The 13927-nt window shown below is 39.4% G+C and overlaps 1 protein-coding gene across 1 annotated transcript in view; it reads left to right on the top strand.

Moving 5' to 3' along the window:
• Positions 1–13927, top strand: part of LOC101172650 (E3 ubiquitin-protein ligase TRIM62) — a 39106-nt gene that overhangs the window by 9864 nt on the left and 15315 nt on the right. The gene's annotated exons all lie outside the window — the stretch shown is intronic.

The following is a 13927-nucleotide window of genomic DNA, read 5'->3' as shown; positions in this document are numbered from 1 at the left end:
TTATTCAGTTCTTACTTTGAATCTTTTTTTTGCTCATTAGATTAGAATAAATATTTCTTCTTGTTTATGTTCAGTCTCACCCATTGACTGTGTGTGACGTCATCCGCAGTAAATGAATAAATTCTGGCTCCAACGAAATCAGGTCAATTCAGTTGTAATTTTTTCACTACACGGACGTTGCCATGTTGAAGCCAAATGACGTCAGTAAGCACTGATTGGCGTGCAAATTGAAAGCAGGCTTGGAAGAATCTGTCAACAAAAGGTAGCAGGGCACGAATGATAATTTTGACAAATATAATGACTAATAGAATAGCTGTTTACTTCTCACTAGAAGTCTATAGCCTTGAATGGTACGGTATTTTGAGTGTTTCCATTATTTAATAGACCCGTTAAGCCAGACTGATACCATTTTTGGGCCCCTGTTGGTTGTAAGTTTATAGAAAGTTGAATGGACCAATTGGGGCGGAGCTATTGTGGTCACAAAATGAAAGCCATTGATCGGCGGAAGGTCATTATGACAAAAGAAAGTGCCAAGCCAGCACCAGCGTATTCCTCTTCGCCACCTGCAATCTTCTCTCAAACAACATTAACTGACTTGTATATACAAAGTACCACAAGCCAAGTGGGAAAAAAAGCTTTGCTTTTGCTGTAGTTGCATTACTATGATGCCAAAGCTACTCAGTCGGTCTACATCCCGCATGCACCGTGACAGTCCAACATTTAAGTGGAAACACTCGCCGGAATTGCCTGGACCATTCTAAACCGGACCGGACCATACCGCTCAGTAGAAAAAAGGCTTAAGGAACTTTGGTGGGAAGGGTTATTCAGTCAATGCTCTTACCACAAAGGTCCATTAGGAAGCTCTTTCAGAATAGAGAAATACTTTTGAAAATTCAAATTTTAATTGTATTGAGCATTGTAACTACAAAAAATGTTCTACTAAATACAATTTAAAATGTAATTTGTTAAAAAAAAAGAATAACTGTGGCACCAGTTTCTCAATATTTGTACTGAACAAATATATCAAACAACTACTTTCCCATTGTACATTGTTTCTACTCATGAAAAAGCCAGATATTTTTTTCATAGAATGTGTTAATAAGCACCTCCTTTTTTTTCCTTTTTTTTTTTAAAGAAATAAAGATCTGGTTCCGTGGAAACTCTTTCCCTTCAACAAAGCTCAGCAGCATTGCTCTAACTCTAATTGATGACTGATGAAGCTGCACGCGTTTCCACATGGCATGAAGATTTTCCGTCAGTGGGTTCAGGGACAGTCATCCGGTTGTTGCACGGCTAGACACTTGTCCTGCTGTCGGCTTGCCCAAGAGACACGTTTCCGCTCTACTTGTCAGTGGTGTAGGAAAATAGAGTGGAGTGGACGGGCTTCAGCCTTTGCTTATCGGTGGATATTTGGGGATTTTCTCTATATAGTCTATAGGTGCTTGGAGAATACTAAAGAATATCTGCAGTTTTACTGATTTTAATTAGACGAGGGTTTTTGCCGCAGGCTAATTAAATTCTCTTATTGTATGCGGTCACAGACCCGTCAGTCTATCTTCCAATGCACCTGCAAGCCAGTCTTGTAACAAGCATCATATAGTTGGTTATTATTCATTGATGGTGTAACCTTTTTTCTTATCTGCCCCAGTTTAATTTATGAGAATATCAACCTTTGAAATGGTTCAAACATGCTGTCTTTCACGTCCCTGCTGTCAGCGCCTGACCTAGGACTCTGTCAGAGCCAGCCAGCACGTGCACCACTGTGTTGCTGCAGTAATGAGTCAAGCAATTTCAAGGGCACCCACGGCTGCCATCTCTCCTGTGGCGCCTTCTTTCTTCCAGCAGCTCAATTTCTTTCTCCTCTCCTTTTCAGTAATCCTCATCCTCCAGAAATGTGTACTTTTTTTTTTTACTAGATGCCACACAAGGCTTGTTTTGGTGAGCAGCTTTTTCTTTGAAGCACCACCGGGCTACCAGTCACCCTGTCCCCAACAAATGAGTCTGTCCAGCCTGGCCGTCAGTCGTAATGATGTAGCAGAGAGGCTTCCTTCGTGCAAGAAATGGAATCATTGAAAAAGGCAATTTAGTCGCTTTCCAATGAAAGGCATGTTATTCCCTCACAGTCGGAGCTGGCTCCTACTTGACTTCTTACGGCCAACACCGACGATGACTGAAGCAAGACAAATCTGGATTGCATGTTGGGAGAAGAGCAGAGAAACTGTTGCACTGATGAGAAGAAGTGATTTGTTGCAGCATCCCTCACACAGAGCCACCCAATGTTTGTTCTCATAAGAAGAACTTGTGAAATCTCCCTCAAAGAAAACTCTATTTTTGCAGTTTGCTTTGTGTTCAGACAAGTTAGGTTCAATTTAGTGTAAAACTGCATCATACCAGTGAAGGCTTTTTTAAAACCCAGTTGTGTGTGTGTGTTTGTGTGTGTGTGTGTGTGTTAGCTTGTGGTATATATATATTTTTTAAAGATGGAGAACATATATTAAGACATTTAATCTTAAAATTGCATTTCTGCTCATTTCTGTATTCAAATACTTGTGAATCAGGAGGAGATGAAAAAATGCTGCTCAAAAAAGATTGTAGCTGTGGCGTAGAAATTTAGTTTGAAGGACCATAACCTACTTGCTTCTGCTCCATTCTGATGCATCCACTTGCAGACAAATAGATCCATGTTTTCCTCATCCGAGCCGATATCTGGCTCAAAACAGTATGGCTGGAAATCTCCATTATCGCTCGCCATTTTTGTTGCACCGGTGATGTTTAGTTGAGTATTAGGGGCTGTAAGCTAGCAGGAGAGCATATAAAAAGTGTTGGCAGGTTTACACCCCCGACAAACGTCCCACCGACAACTCTGAGGTGAATTTCAAATGAACTCCTGCCGCTCTGAATAAACGATGTCGTAGAAAGTGACAGTTTTTATTTATTTTTTTGCGGAAAAACGGCATGATCTAAATTAAAACACCTCTGGGAACGCTTTGGAAATAGATCAAAAGATGATTGGAGTCTGACAATGAGAGCTTTTGTATGGATGGACCATGAATAAAAAGAAAAGCTTGAACCTCAGAGTGTTAGGCTGTGGGGATTTTTTTCAGCTAGTGGACAAAAGGGTGAGTTAAACCAAAAATGAAAGTGGGAAAAAAAGTAACCGTGATTCAAAAGTTTCCCAAATAAAAATAAAAAAAATCCTACAAACCAATTTCACCACAAGGTGCAACTTTAACCAACAAGCGCAAATTTTTTTATTTTAAATTTTAGAAATATTTAAAAAGCTTGTTTTTGTTGGTTTTTTAAGTGGATTTCCAATAATCAGTTATTGTTTTGAACCAGTACTAATGTTAACATGAATTAAATAGGGTTGCATGCACCCCCCCCCCCCCCCCCACACACACACACACACACTTTTAGCTCATGAACCTGCAGTTTTGTGGATCAGTGTGCCGATGGGGACATCTGGGTGTCAAGAGAGCCCAGATCAGTGAAGATACATGAATGTGATATGCATAGGAAAGCATTTTATTGCTCTCTCTCTCTCTCTCTTTCTTTGAGGTTATTATAAAATTATATAATAAGACTTTTTAGAAGATGTTAAAAAAAATTCAAAAATGATCAGATTGTCATGTCTGATTTTAAGATTTTGCTGGTTGGTGGATGTGAGCTCCTGTTACCTCTTGCTGTAACCATGACACTCGTTTAATTAGTTTTGGCATTAAAATAGATTACAGGCCATTGTTGGAAGGGGTCTGGGCTGGACAGGGCGTTCATCTCTTGTAATTCAGGGTTCCTGTGATTTACTGAACATGATTTATGTTGATCTGCAGCTAATAGGAGTCCTTGTTTTACAGCATGCAGTCAGAGGCACATCTGACCCTCTGCTTAATAACTGTACACTGGAAAGAAGGGAACGCGACCATGCAGACACATTCAAATGTCCAGTCTTTTCTTTGTCTGTACCCATCTGTAATTCTCTTTAGAGTGAAGTGAAGGAGTCTGTGGCTCTGGGAAAGTTTTTACATCCCTTGAATGATCTGAGGTTTGACATTGAGCTAATTAGGTAACTGTTTCCAGCTAAATCATTTCTAAGGTATTGTATTTTTAAATCTCCTTAACCATGTTTGGCTGTTCATTGTGATAAACTCATGCTGATGCCTCGATACCTAATTTATTCTCAACCCTCTATCACACATTATAATGTTTAGAGCATTATGCCTATTTAGCATAATGCAGTTAGGTTTATTTTAATCAGGGGGAGCAGTCGGCTTGTCCTTGCTGTGGTTTCTTTATTCATCTTGACAGCCCATTAACGGCAGCTTCTTGCTTCAGTATCTGTTTCCAGTGTTGTTCATTTAACATTTATCTGTTGTGCCGTGTTACGACTTTGTCAAAACACGTGGGTGCCGCTGAGTTTTAGCTCAGGACAACGTTGTGATAAAAAATATGGTCTGCGGTGTTGTCCACCAAAAAGAAATGTAAAAAAAAAAACTTAGCTGTTCAAAATTCAACGAGCACGCCGCTTCAAAATTCATTTCAGTTTATAGTCCCCCCTCCCCCAGGGCCCTAAGCTCATCAGGTGCAGGTCCACTGGTGGTCCTCAGGGTCAGAACAAAGAGCAATGGCGGGGCCTCAGTGATGTGAGGGCATCATCTACTGTGGAGCTTTTCCAGGGGGAAAAAAACTTGATTATCTTTTTTTTTAGCTTAGGTTTTATCTTTTTTTTTAATTGATTTCATTTACTGTTTTTTTCAGTTTTTTTTTGTAATGTGAATGTATGGTGACGGGCTTCTTTATTTGTTATTATAAATCGTTTGTATTATTGTTGTTGTTATTACTATTATTATTGTTTTTTATTTATTTTTCATAGATGGTTTGTACATGTCTAGAGGAGAGGCAGTGAATATATTGGTAGAAGGATGCTGATTCTAGAGCTGGCAGGCCAAAAGTCTAGAGAGGAAGACCAAAGAGGAGGTTTATGGATGCACTGAACAAAGACATGAAGCTAGCTTGTTGGTAGAGCAGGGGTGCTCATTACATCGAAGGACATGTGGGTAGATCGGGGGCCAGGAAGGATAAACAAATATGTATATATAGATTTTTTTTTTAAATCTGTCAGCAAATAATTATCCTCACCGTGAAGTATGTCACCTCATTGACATGGAGCGAGCTGATTTGCTGTGGCGACCCCTGAAGGGAAAGGCTGAAAGGAAATAAAGAAGCAATAAATATGTAATAAAGTTACATTTGAATTTGAGACAACGAAAAAGTCTCAAATGTTGCATTTCATTGAATGACCACTAGCATAGTTTCGGAAGGAAGCAATTTTCCATTAACTTCCAGAGTCCTACTTTGTACAAAAATCACATTTAGAGTCTTGTAACTAAAGTTTTACGTTAATTGCTTTATTTTCATTTTTGAGCTGTGTTTCAGCTGTGTTGAATTTATGAAAGCTCACATTTTTTTAAAATCAGGAGTGGATTTTCTAATCAGCAGATGGGTGGACTCAACAAATTTCTCACTTCACTTTGTTTCACCCAATCACTCTGTTTTTTACTGTATTTGTTCAGTTGGGAAAAGGCTTTAATATTTTTGCGCCGCTTCTGGTTTGGTTTTTGAGGTTCACATTTTTTAAAGCGGGTGGTCTCTGTCTCTTCTTGTATTTGCTTTTAAAGCAACTCTAAATTAAAAGAATGAAAAGAGACTAATTTTGTGTTGTGAAGAGGGATCTCTGTCAGTCAAATCTAAGCACGATAAAACAGGTTGAAGGTGTTAAATTTAAAAATCACAAGGTGAAATTGTGAAATATTTAAACTTTTAAATTAAGTCATTATTTTAAAGATCAGTTGAGGGTAAGGAGACCTTCAGTGGAAGAAGACTTGTTGCTAAAAAAGAGTTGATGACTAACATCTAATCGACTCGTGTATCTATGTCACACTTTTTTTTTCTCCATTCATATTTACATTTAAAAAAATAACACATGTTGATTTTATATCTGTAATTGTTCAAATGGATGTGTCGGTCCAACTGGTGCTCTAGTTAATTTGTTGCTTTGTTTACATAAATGCCACAATTGCTGTATGTTGTGGGTATTCAAAAGCAAATGAGAGATGACAGACTGCTCTCTGATAAGTATTCAGTTGGACATTTTGTTGTGTGGCATTGCCAGATCATGCCCTCCCCAGTGGAGATGGCCAATAGCCGGTACTCCAGATCACACATAATATTTGGATTCACATTCTGGCTTTGAGAGATGTTTTCGGGATTCATGTTTGCCTCAGAGTTGGAAATAGGAAAACATTAATTTTTTTTGAGTCTTGCCAAGTATTGGAAGTCCTTCCCTCTGAGCACAATCTCTAATGGATCTTGGTGGATTACTTCTGCAGGCACCAGTTCCAGAGGCAGCAATCAACCTCAGCCTGCACTGTATGAGGCTACATCTAACATAGTCCATAACAGATCATATCTCTGAGAACATAATCCTCTGACATAAACAGATGCATTATCCTATTCGACTGTGCTTTTTATGGTAAACTTAGCCTAACCGACCAGTGTTCAGACTGGCATTTTCTCATGTCCAATGCCTCCTGGAACTATGGTGCTGCTTTTCCTAGGAGCATGTATTATTTGGGGGGAACTTTTCAAATGGGGAATGGTTGATAAGAACAGTGATTTATGTAGCTAGCTTTAACATTTTTAGAAGACAGAGTGTAAGGAAAGCAGGGGTAGGATAATTACTTCAAACTGCAGTCACTTTTCTACGATGTAATTATACATTTCTTTTCACATTTTTCTATTTTTTAAGGTCGTGGTCACAAGATTATTATGACCCATGGCAGCCCTGAAAAGACCATATGGGTTTTGCCATCCTTCTGTCCTACTGCGCCTTTAAGAGAAATTCCCCCACAGCCTCATGCTCAAAAACTCAGCAAAATCTGCATGCAACTAGTACTTGGTGAAAATGATTTTTCGACAGTGAACAACTCCCCATAAAAAGAATTATGATGTCACAGTAAGAGGAACCCTCGAAAAAAATGAACTGGGCCAAAATCTGTCATGTGGCTCGAAAGATATTTTGAAACTAAAACACAGATTGCCAGCGATATACAAAGGAATCTTTAAATTTTGTTTGGGATGGACCTACAGCTTTGTGGCCATTTTGTGACAAAGTGGGACATTTTGCGATATTCAAATTTTCACAAAAAATGGGAAAAGATCATTTTTTGTTCAAGCGATCTTCAGAACAGTTTCACACAAGCCACAAGGTTAGGTCTACAACCACAACCCGAGTTTTGTTGACATTTGACGTTGGGAAGTGACTGCCATCTTGCCATCCCCGGCTCAAGCTGAACAAAAACAATACAACATACAATATGACCATATTAGGAATGTGGGAGTGGTTAACAAAAACCTCAGTTGCTAAGAAAATACAAAAACTTTTACTTTTCAAAAGGGTGTGTCCAAATTCAAGAGCTGCATCCTTCAATGGCCACGGCCTTCCCGGTGACGTTGGCCAGGTCCTTCGTCAAGGGGGAAGGCCGAATGTTAACGGCTGTGAATTTGGACGAGTCCAGCCTTTAGATAGTTCCAGCAGTTACATCGGCGAACGTCCTGTCGCCTAGCAACCGTGAGTCCCGAACAGAGAGGAGTAGTGAACCAGGCATGGAGCTCAAAATTGTCTTGGCTTATTTGATCCAACTTTTAATCTTGGAGGTGTAATCATCTAACACTGGGTCTTGCTTCCCAGTCCGCCATTGTTGTCAGACAACCTCTGGGTTCGGCCGCAATGCATCTTGGGATATGGACAGCATAGAAGGAATACACCAGACAATCCTTGAAATCGGGAAAAAGAAAGCTGTATCCGTTGGCCGACTTTGAAGGAGTTGTTGAATTTGGACTGCACTTGTCGCGGCGCCGTGGCATAAGCAACCTACAAATGCAGCCCAGGAAGAACGCAGCCCTAGAATTTAGACACAGCCAAATTCTTCTTCAATTTGTTGCCCTAGGCTACAAAAGAAATAGTGGTTGCTATGGAGATAAAACCAACTGAAAAGCTGTATTTTGGAATTTGTATTTATTTTTTAATGAATTTGTCCCATGCAGCTCTGACAAGGGTGGCAGGGGCTGAAGGGGAAAGTGAGGAGCGTGAAGCAGCCCCTCAAAAATTGAGGAGGGGTCAGTAGGGTGGTGGCGAGGGCAGAGGCGGGTATACCTGCGGGTCATACAATGCTGCTTACGGGTTGTTTTTGGGATTACTGAAAGTAAAAAAAAAAATGTGTGAAAGTTAAAGTTTTGCCTCAACCAGCTTTCCAATGAAAGAAATCATTACAATGATGGTCGATGGTTTAAGAAACCTGGTTCGTTTCATCTCCAAAGCCTTAAAACAGTAATTTGTTGTCTTTCATGTTTTTCCATCAGCTGCCAGTTGACATGATGAATCATGCTCTCCAAGATTACAACCCGTCTCTTGACAGGGCTGACTGATGTCGCTCTTCAGAGGACGCCTGAAGCTGCAGCAGAGAAAATTATTCTAAAATTTCATATGAATCTCATGAAAAAAAAAATTGAAAAAAAAGTCCTTGGCTGTCAGATTGTCCATTTCAGCTGTGACAGATGTCCACATCTTTGACCTATAAATTGAATATCTTTTGTGGGAAGTAGTCCTGCTCAGCAGACGGGAGAGGGTGAGCTATAAAAGCCTGAAGGTGAAGCTCTGAGTGTTCCATCCAAGCAGCAGGTCCGCTCTTATCAGAGAACCACTCTCGTGCCAGCATCAGCTCTCCTGTTACTTCTAATAGCTTCTTCTGCTTTGTGTCGATTATCAAACCAAACATTGATGACTTTGAGATCTCCTTGTATTCCTGACTTTGATTCTCCGACATCTGTGTAGTTTGCCTCTTTGGGAATTCTCCACACCTGCTTGTACGTGCCGGAGACACCATAAATCTTTTTCATCTTCTGGCTGGATATATAGGAAAAGTGCCTGCGGGGGGGGTTGTGTGTTTTTGTCAGCTGTTCTTGAATGTGGAATCATATTTGCACATTATGCTCCCTTCCTCATTTGGAATTGGAGCAGCTGCCTCCGAGCATTCATCATTTACACCAAGTGTCCTACATTCAGGAAGCAAAAGGGCTTCAATTAAACTCTCTGCTTTCCCTACACTCTATGGAAAAACACACTGAGGCCAATTTGGGAACAGAGCCACTGTGGTGTCACAAGTTTAACCGTTCCCTCCCTTCAACTTTTTACTACATGGTTTTCCACACGGTGCTAATAGTTTTGGCCGAGCCAACCATGAACATCTGCTAGAAAAAACTTTGGTAATTTTTAATGTCCGGAAACGGAAAACTCTGCTCAAACAGAAATGTCTGCATCGTTTGGATCCAGGCTGCTCCACTCAGCTCCAGACTGTTCTGGCGCTTCCAGACGAAACTTTTATGAGCACGCCGCTTTACTCTCTGCCCCCACCAGTTTGTTTCTTGCATTTGGGACATGGTTAAATTAATAAAAAAAATCAAATTAAAAGGTAATTCATTCATGCTTTATTTAAAATATAGCTAAATATTTATAATTTAACATTTACAAAAGCATTTATGAGTAATTAGTAAAAGATAGAATAAGGTGTTACATGTTGACATTTAGGTGTTTGTTGATCTCCACATTATGGTTAAATGTCTTTAAATTAGTGATTTCCCTCCTCAACAACGCATTTTTTGTTGTTGTTCACAAATCTCTGAATATTTTCTAATTAAGTCTGGCTCGTGAAAGTGACGAGCCAGACCACAAAAACACATTTCATGCAGCATTGTTTCCACTCTGCCAAGCAATTAATTAATGTTAAGGGTTAGCTCAGCTCACCTACTAAACAATCCGGTGGATGCAACACATTCAGCTAATTGGAAAATGTCTTGTATATGCTTCCTGTTTTGATGCAACCACACAAAAATATTTGTCATAGTTGATATTAGTAACAGTTAAAAACGGAGCAAAAGCATGTGGCTTTTCTAATTTTCCTAAAACATTTGTTACCTTTAAATTTATAATAATTTGCTGCAAGTTTTTGCTCGATCCATTTACTTTTTGTTGCAAAAAAAAAGATTTCTCACAAATCATTGCATACAGGATGAAGAACTGTAGACTGTGCTTTTTTTGGGGGTAAATATATGGTGAATATTTGGTTTTTCAGTCATGTTAGCTTTGCTTCCAGTAGAAATTTTGCATCTAACATGTTAGATGTGTTGAGTTTCTGACTGTTTTTTTAATATTTCTATGCATGAGCTCAGTTCTGTTTCTAGACAAACAATCCCACTTGATCATGGTTACAATCAAAAGGCTGCTGTCTTTATATTTTTGCTGCCATCACTCTGTAAACCCAAAAACTGTCATAACACTCCTCTGAGAACAAGGTGTTAAATTAAACATAATGAAACAAATGTCATTAGCAAATTTCTGTCTGCATAAAGTCTTATATCTTTAAAACGGTTTTAGAATTGAGCCACAGTTTCATGTCTTTCTTAGACTGTTCATATTCATATTTACTGCTGCTCTGTCTTTGAGAATGGTGTATGACAGAAGCTGTTTCAAATATAGGCACTCTAAAAGATGCTGCTTGTCCACCACAGAATACATCTTCGGTGGTGACATCAGGATTTGTTGTTTACGTGTTAACAGCTGCTCTTATCGCCGTGGCTGCAGTTTGTTGGAGTGTTTTCAGCCTGCACTTTGTTTGGTGAAAGGGCACTTGAATTGTGCTGATCTGAACATGCACAAGGTGGCTGATGGGAAACCATGTACTTGGGGTTTATTCTACTGATTTTGCTTACAGGTAACATCTGTATTTTAAGTTTAAAAAAAAAGCTGCAAGTTGCACTTATTTTACTTTTGGACAAGCATATCATAATGTAATTTTATCACATTCTGATATATTTTCTGTTTACCAGTCTGTTTGCATCATCAGCTCTTAAACGTGGCATGATTTTCATTTAAATTAAATACCAGTCTGGTAACAGGAATGTCCTTTCTCCTGCTGTAGCATGCAAATACTAAGGACAGAACTATTATCAGCTCACTAAAAGGTTTGGTTTCCAGTTCAGGTGGTCTGTGGAATTCGCTCTGAAACACAACAAGTGTCAAACCATATTGTTGGGATTTTTCTCTGGTTAGGATTCCTTTTTTTTTTTTTTTAAGTGTTTGAGGTGAACGTTAAGGATTGGGACCAGGAGGGTGACGACGAAATGTAAACCATACCATTAATGCCTTAGTCACTGCTGTGGGTGTTTGGGTTGTCCGCAGAGCTTGTAGCCGCACCTTAAGGGGCATCATAATATTGGAATGTACGATTGTCCTGCGTGTGGTAAGTGTATCGTGAAGTAACTTTTAAGAAACATGCACTTATGACTGTCATGCTGCACTCTGGTCTACAGGGAGGTGCGAGTGCTGACCGCGTGCAAATGCTGCATGCACAAAGTGTGCAGGTGATGCGTAAGCCCACAGGACACCCACTCAAAAACTAAGCTCTGAATATCTAAATTTCTCACTGTGCACAAGGAGCGCGCACCTTTCACTTAAACAGCACAAATGAGGGGGGGTTGAATAGTAAATATTTGTACCACGTGCCTGCGTCTCGCCTACTTTACACCCATGTTCCCTTGTGTGTTGTTTAGGTGTTCTCTACGGCCTGTCACCTGCCTGTAGAAAATCGTACCGGCTCACCGATTATCTATATTGTAACTTTTGTATTTTGTGTGGGCCACCTGCACAAACTGTAGAGATTTTTTTTTTACCCCCAGACAGCCCATATCTATTCTATATAGCTAATATTTCATAAAAGAATTGTTCTTTAGTGTGCCAAAGGTAATATATTTTCATATATGGATATAGTTTACTCAGAATGGCTTAAGAAAAAGCATGATATTGGCCGTTCAACATCTAGAGTGGAGCGTAAGGGCAACGTACTACAGCATCCCTGCATGTCGTAAGTGAGTGCAACTTGCATTATTCTTATAAATAATTCACAATGCATTTATCACATGCTCAACAATCAAGACGACTGTTGTTGTGAATTTGGGCTATACAAATAAAATGGAATTGAAATGAATGGAACAATCGTACGTTCCACTTTCATGATGTCCCTTACGGTGGGACCCACGTAGGTGTGTGTGACTAAAGGCTGTGTCACACTGCTGCTTCATACAATCGTCCACGGATGAAATTGCGATCCTTTGTGGTACATTTGTGATTTACTTAATTCAGTATTTCATGCGTTCATCATTCGTTGATGTCCATGGAGGGGTTTCGACCGCCAGGTCTTTACATGAATTCGGTTTTGAGGTGTTAAAACTTATTGGTTGATTGCGACTTATGTAGTTCATGTGTAGTTTATGTAGTTCATATCATATGCAGTTGTTACTTAAATCACACGCAATAGTGCATGATTCTGGTGAGATGCATACTCAACTGTGTGGCTCGGGTCTCTCGTAGGGCGGGTCATGGAAGGTGGTCCTGAGAACTGGAAACAAACTGCAGACAAGGGGGAATCGGACTGTTTGATAAAAACATAGCATTGCGGGGGTCGGTGGCAGACGCTGACCATGGTGCTGATGTGATTTCTGCCCTGTGTCAAATTTGTCACAGTGAAGAAATTCAATGATTTTACATGGGTTTCCATGTTCTTTGTGTGGTTCTTCCATCACTTGGTTTATTCGTGATACATTTGTGAACATTTCACCTAAAGAACCACAACTTCTCTTACTTTTTCCATGTATTTTCACATATGACCAGTTTACATCCGTGGACAATACGCAAATTGTTCGTAGCATCAGTGTGACACGCCCTTAAGGCTTTAGAGCCTTGGAGTTCAAATTTCCACTTGAACATTGCTGCTCTTCACTGTAAATATTACTGTAAAGATGTGAATTGTCCTGCATTTTCATAACTAAATTAAATCAAATAATCTTCAAAATCCTTCAGACTTACTGTTATGTTGTAATTCGTGTTACTACAAATACAAAAATTCCAATAAGCTTAAGTATAGTATAAATTGCCACTTTCTTCAGGTTAGTCTGTGAGAAAATGTTTCATTTGTTTACAGTTGGAGCCCTAAATAGTTGTTTTTACATCTTATTTTTAGTAGAAATGGCTGAGTCTGCTGCCTGCAGAGTGTTCATTGTTGGAGGCTTGTCTGTTCCTGTACAGAATTACACCCACAGCTCGATGAAGGTTATGTCAAACTGTCCTTGTGAAGGTAACTTGCAGCATGCAGTCATAGTGGCCTTTGCTTGAGCTTGCACTCTACCTACTATAAATGTTTGGCAGAAGGATCCCACTGTAATTTAAGACTGTTACAGTTTTACTTTCTCTTTGTTGTACAATATGAAATACTGTTTTTCTGAGTATATTTCTATGTGGTTAAACATCGATTAGAGGAAGCTCTTCAATATTTCTGCAGCTCTCTTCCAAGAACATTTCTAGAATCTAATGTTGAGGCTTTATACCTTCCTAAAGTTTAATATTTAGCCTTTTTTTCCCTCTCTTGTCTACCTACTGGCAGCTCATGCGGGAGTAAATGGAATGAGGAGCTGAAATGACTTTTAAATATTTAATCCTTCATTTGTGGCTCCCATTTCCTGCTGCTTGACGTGAAATGTCATGTCAGTCTTTAGTAGGTGAGGTTGGATGGGAGACGCATTAATACGCATTGCTAAAGCGCTTATACTCGAGTGCATTCATATACTAGAATTCACGTATCTTGTGGTTCTTGTGTTTGCGATTTGACGTCTTTTTATTCAGACAGCTATTATTTTTTTGTCATTTGTATTAACAGACTTCATAGATTTGACATTTTCTTTGGAGAGAATTTAAGAAAAATCTTCATCTGAGAGCAGGATTATTATGTTTTTTGTTGTAGTTTTGCCTTCACGATTTTTG

Source organism: Oryzias latipes, chromosome 5 (assembly GCF_002234675.1).
Source record: "Oryzias latipes chromosome 5, ASM223467v1".
Taxonomy (NCBI): Eukaryota; Metazoa; Chordata; class Actinopteri; order Beloniformes; family Adrianichthyidae; genus Oryzias; species Oryzias latipes.
The sequence above is the reverse complement of the archived record's forward strand: the minus strand, read 5'-3'. Positions and strand labels throughout refer to the sequence as shown.